Source organism: Tetrao urogallus (assembly GCF_951394365.1).
Source record: "Tetrao urogallus genome assembly, chromosome: 2".
Lineage (NCBI taxonomy): Eukaryota > Metazoa > Chordata > Aves > Galliformes > Phasianidae > Tetrao > Tetrao urogallus.
This window is the reverse complement of record NC_136814.1, coordinates 58,840,862-58,847,358: the sequence shown is the minus strand read 5'-3', so window position 1 is coordinate 58,847,358 and position 6,497 is coordinate 58,840,862.

The window sequence follows — 6,497 nt, the reverse complement described above, 5'->3', positions numbered from 1 at the left end:
TGAACTGTTGTCCAAAAGGATAAATAAACTGAACAAATGCTAATCTTGGAATGATCCAACCATACAGTGATGCGATCCCTCCTCACTCCTGCTCCCACCAGGATGAGGAGAGAATGGGTCAAGGTAACAACAGTTTAATAAATGAAGGAAAGGGGGTGGAAAAAGAACAAGATTTGCAATGTAAAGGCAATAATTACCTCCTGCAAGCAGTCCAGTAGAAATGGTTAGCCTAACTGTAGCCTTCAAGAAACCTTCCTTCCATTTCTATTGCTGAAAATAAAATTTATTGTACAGCATGGGATAACCGTGCTGGTTGCTTTGTGTTGGTTGTGCAGGTTGTCCCTCACGGCTTCTTGCCCACCCCAAGCCTAGTGGTTGGAGTGGCAGACTGGGAGAAGGAGAAGGCCTTCGTGCTGTGCAAGCGCTGCTCAGCAACAGAATCATGCAATCATATCATAGAATCACAGAATGGCCTGAGTTAAAAAGGACCCCAAAGATCATCTAGTTTCAACCCTCCTGCAATGGGCAGCATCACCACCTTCTAGACCAGGCTGCCCAGAGCCACGTCCAGCCTGACCCTGAATGCATCCAGGGATGGGGACATTCACAATCTCTCTGGGCAATAGTCAGAAGATTGCTGTGTTAACACTGTTTTAATCGCAAACAGGAAATGACACTGAGCTGCTACAAAGAAAATTAAGTCCATCCAAGCTAGACCCCAATACACTGAAATGTACGCAGCAGGAAATGTGAAGATTGACTTCTATGTTTTCTGTACAAGAAAGTAAAAATGGAGAGGTAAAAATCAGAATATAACCTAGCTTCCAAAACTTTTGCTGACAATCGAGATAGGAATTTCAAATTGTGCCTGCCACTAGCAAATAAACCTCAAACAGGCTCAAACAAGAAGGTGCTAAATAGAGTCACATTCATTACTGAGATGAATGCTTAGCGTCTCATTAGTGTTTTCCAGCATGGAACTGTGCTCCATTTTCCTTCTGTATTGACAAGCTTTGTTCTTGGATTCAGCAGATATTTTTTAATTGGGCTAAGAAATATTTTCTGAAAAGTCTATTCTAATGCTTTGAATATGTTTCAGAATTGTTGACTACCCTCTGGAAAAGGCAGCAGGCAGACCCTGTTCATTATGTCACCCTCTTCAACAACAGCATTATAGTGCCATTTTAAAACATCCCTAACCTTCTGTGGAGCATTGCAGTGAGCAGAGATGGCTAAAAAACCTTGTGGAAAGTGAATTTACTCAGCAGTTTTAATCTTCAGTGGGCAAGACTGAGAAGCAAAGGAAAGTTGCTTAGCCTCTATCCTTGTTCTTTGTTCTAGCATTAGCAGTCCTGAGAAAAGCTGCTTTTTTGACTACATATTTAGGAATGACAAAGCTTCCCTTGTACTCTTACGCTCAATTGTTTTTCCTAATGCAAGCCCAGAGAATAATACTTCTGTGCTAGAGAACTAATAGCCTCCTTCTGAAAAGATGAAGTAGACACGCATACAGTGCTGATGCATGTAGAATTAAAAAAAAAAACAACAGGTGTTTTCACAAAGGACAGCATTTTCCATGTGATTAGACTGGCAATAGACCCTCTAGGTATTCTGAGGTCTTCATAAGCATGAGTTGTAAGCAAAAGCATGGAAATGTAAGCAAACTGGTGAAGATCGTATTTGAAATTTGGCAAATACAGAAGTAAATCTGAATGGTAAAACCTGCATAAAAACTCTCTTGCTGTCATTTCAACTGCTGTGCAATATTTATTGGAGTGCTGAAAGTGCTTTCTTCGTTTGACAAGACAAAATACAGATAATTCCTGTACAATGTACAGTTCAAACCAGGTGCAGAACTCACAGGCTTCAAATCAAAGGAAAGACTGCAGAGGAAGTAGGTAAGGTTATTATAAGAAAAGTGAACTTTCAGGAGAGACTGGAAGAGCTGAATGTTACACGGTAGGACAGAAAACCTTATAAAAGTTCAAACTTTAGTTACTACTGCAAACAATTTGTAATATTTTAAATGCACTATCTTACATTTTTAGTGAATATATTAAATTCTGCTCCACCAAAGAGGATTTCTGTTGCTCTAAAAAGGCCCTGTTGCGTAATAAAACTTCTAAAAACTAAAAAGCACCTGTAGATGCTAATTGAAACTACACTGCAGCTGAAGAAGCAGAATTTTGTGAAACTTGTAAGCTAGCAGCTGGATTCAGTCATGTCCATTAGATAGGATGTGTTCTTGTCTGTACTGGCTTTAAGATTGATTTTTTTATTCTTGAGTGTATTTGGTGGACACACTGAACAATTGTGTTATCTTTTAAAGACTGCTTTTGAAATATGGGTGATTGCTGAAAGCAACTTAGATTTGTTAATCTGTGCACTGACCCAGTTCGGCAAATTTTGGTGCCATTGCATGGGCACATGAGACAGAAAGACTCGTCACCCTTCAAAGATTGTTCACCTGATAATGGCAGACAGGAAATTTGTCCCCACAGCTGTTTTCTTTTAAAAATCCAACCCCCTGTGAACCTCCTATGAATTGTGTTTTTAATAATAACTATTTTGTTCAAGACAGGGCAATCTTCTCACAGCCACACAGTTGACAAGACCGTTTCATTTGAGCTTAACTCGGCTTCTGTTCTCAGCGGTACCCCTAAAGCTTTTGCAGATGTGCTCAAGTGATACGTAAGCTGACCCTAAGCAGCAGTACAGCTGAGGCCATGTTACAGTCTGACACTACATGCCTGGCAGTGGAAGCCTTGGTTCCTGTTGCTTAACTACTTGGGTCAGTCTTAATTAAGAATTAGTGAGTCTGCACAAGCTGGACTTGCACCCTGAGAGTGCTCAGGTTACACACTGCCTCAACTGTGTGTCTTTTGAGAGTAATAGATTATTTTCCCTGATACTGCCATCCTGTAGCTGGTGATACTTGAGCTGCCCAACACTGCCTTCTCCAAGTTATGAACAACCACTGCAGCACAATCAACTGGACTGGTAAACTGTTAGAATTAAGCAGACCACGCTTCACAGCTGTCTTATTAAAAGTTTGATTTACTTTGATATCAAAATGCACTCCCAGGTTTCATCAACTGGAAATGGAAATCCACTAACTCATGCTCCTGTCGTTTGGCTAGAAATGCTTTTCCCAGAAAAACCAAAGCATTTTAAATGTGTAGCGATTATAAGTTACATAAGTCTTCTTTTAAGCGATAAATTATTTTAGAAAGGAGTTGTTTTGAGAGCTAATGGAACACAAACCAGTGGTATCTGGTGCAGCATGTATTCTCCAGTTTCCAACACACTGAAATGATGTGGTGATTAAAGCCCATCTTTTGTTTCCCCTCCATGCTGTACCTTCATCTGGCTCTCCTGTTCTCCAAATGGACTTACTTCACCACATTCATCTCTGTTTTTTTTTCCATTTTTCTAGTCTTTTCACTATGAAAAGACTAGATAGAGGGATAACAAAAATTGTATTTTTACTTGCTCAGTCAAAAAGTTTATTTTCATGCAAAACCCCAATAGACAAAAAAGTCAAAAGTCATTATTATGCTTTCTGAAAAAAAAAAAAAATTTATGTAAATAGCATTAAATAATCACTTTTATCAAGTGCATAATTTATAATAAATCTCAGTATCCTTTTGAAGCAAAAGAATATTCATGTTTTAAAGACTCACCAAGTACTGTACTTAGCACCACATACACCACATAAGAGCTTTTATTTGCCCTGTTAAAAAAAAAAAAAGAAAAACAAAACAGAATTTTGTATTCCCAACATTTTCTTGGTGGCAACAATTTGGAACACAGTTCCTGATTATTTTTAGTATTGTTATTACAACTATCAAACATAACCAACTTTGACCACTGAAAAATACTCCTCCAGAAGACCCTTGAGGAAAATTCTTGTCGCTCATCTCAATCCCATTTTTATCTAGCAGCTCATTTTTTCTCCCAGTTTGGAGAACTTGCAGCACAGCTCTGCCTCAACTAAATGAGGGATATGATTGCACTCTATACTTCTACTTAGGAGTTTGGCACTACAGGATCTCTACTCATTATAAACAGTATTGTTACACTTTGCTGAAAGAAGTCAAAGAGCTTTTTTTTGTGTTTTGTTTTGTTATTTTTTTCTTTTCATGAATGCCCCAATATATTTTCTGTTGTCTTTCAAGTTGTTGTGTGGCACCCTACTTTTTGTAAGGGCATATTGGAGATCACCAAAAAGGCTGCAGAGCTTTGTGATCTCCCCTAGCATGACACAGCATTAGAAGAGGAGATGAAAGTGACATGATATACAGAGGAAAAAGAACTAGGTGCAGAAGACATGATGCTAAAGATAGACCATTAAGTTCAGCAAGATGCAGCTTACTTAGGAAACATGAAATATCCTTGCTGTATATATTGTAAGCCACTAAGCAAGTGATGTTTCTGTAAACTTGGGCATTTTCACATACTTCATGAAAGTCAACCTAACTTCCATTTTTTTAGAGTCACAGCCGAGACTCTTGTTTGAAGTATATGAATTCCAATAAAAGTGCTCAATTCCATGTTTTGCAAATCAAAAAATCCCTCCCCATGGCAAGTCTTTCACAACCTCCAAGATTCAGTGCTGTTTGGTGGCAATTAGTCATTAGTGTTCAGAACCTAAAGCACTAACCCAGTGAGGATGCTTGAAGAACCACAGCATACTTGGAATCGTGACAGATTAGTTGATTTTTTTGTGATTTCTCTCCAAAATTGCTTATTATTTTTATGCAAACCATTTTTTTATGTTTCACACCCATTTTCTCTCCTTTAAATGCCCCATTAATTTGCAGAGCTGAAATTCTGCAATGAAAACCTTTTTCAAGACAGCATCTAGAGGTTTTTCCAAATGGAAACAAGCAGCAAAATTCATCAGATGCCAAAGTCTCATTCTAGCAAAGTGATGACCACATCATCATCCTTTCCTTGCCAAAGCATTTCACCTTCAAAACGAACCAGGCCGTGTTTTCTGGCTCTCAGCAAGATTCCCACCACTTTGTTGGAGATAGTCACATATGTCTCAAACAGCTGCCCGAACGTTACACTCACATGTCCATCTTCCCCCTTCTGCCCAGTGCTTCTGATGATCAGGCACAGCTCTTCCACCTCCTTTTCCACATGCGAGTGAGCATCTTTTCCTCTCTGCTCTGTTTTAGACCCTTCAGGGGGTCTTCCGTAGGCAGGGTCTCCTCTCTGAGCATGCAGAGGTTTAGATGCAAGCCTGTCTTCGTTGCTGAATGGATTCTTCCTCTGGTACTCGACCCGATCCTCTGCCCAGGTCTGCCAGCTTCTCCTCAGGTCACTCACCGCGCCGCTGGTTTTAGCATGCTGCCCCTTATTCTCCTCCATTCCTTGGAATTGGTTTGCGGCACTCAAACGGGAACCAACAACGAACCGTAGCGGTGGTTCTCCTGTGCACTGTCAGCTGAGGGGGAAACAACACAAATAAGCCTCGTCAGAAGAGGAAAAAAAGAAAGAAAATCCTGATAGTTTGTGCCAGAGTTTTGCATCTGCGAGTTGCCAACGCTGCCGAACAGACTTCAAATACTGAACTCTTTAGTCGGTCCACTCATAACCGCACGGCGGTCGAGAAAGCAGAGATGCAGACGGCCTCTCGAGTCGGGCAGCGGGGCGGGCAGGACGCTGTCCGCGGTGCTCTCGGCCCCGGCCCCGCGGCCCCACAGGCGCTGCGGTACCCGGCCGGCCCCGCGGGCACGGGACGCTGCGCCCGCCCCGCCGCCGGGATGTGCCCGCCCCGGAAGGACACGGCGGCCCCGTTACGCGCGGCCGGGCGGCGGAACGTTGCTCGGCGGCGGATAGTTCTGCCTTAAAAGGCCCCCGGCAGAGTCGGGGAGAGCTCGGGCCGGGTCCGCGTGTGCGTGGAGCCGGTGGTGCCCTCCGCCCGCCGAAACGCGGGGAGCTGCGGCTGCACAACAGCCAGGGTGCTGCTGCTGAGTTGGGTTCCAGAAGGGGTGAGCGGCCCTGAGCGTGCTGAGACGGCGATCAGCAATGTGCGCCGCACCGCGGCTTTGTGTTGGTGGGCCCGCGTGTGCTTCTAAATGGGAACTCACAATCACTGCATGATCCCGTTGTGTGTTTTGTGAGACAGGCTGGGTTACTCTATGCTCCTGGAAAACTTCAATTTGGGTAATTACATTTTGGGTCCTTAAAATTCCCCTGAAGGCTAGAAAGAAGGAATTTCACTTCTTTCTCTCTGTACCATAATTGTGCAATGCTGTTGTTGCCTTCAGACAAGTCCCTTCCTGCAGCCCAGCAACCTGCTTGGCTCATCTCTGAGACCTTACAGTACTGGGTTCTGAATTTATAAACACTGCATCTGACCAACCCTTTGTTTTGGTGCTGCAAATACTCAGTAATTCTTGTTAATCCACACACACATTTAAACTGTGCTATGCAGTATACAGATTTGGCATGGTTCCCCATGCAGAGAGCATCGGCACTGCTAG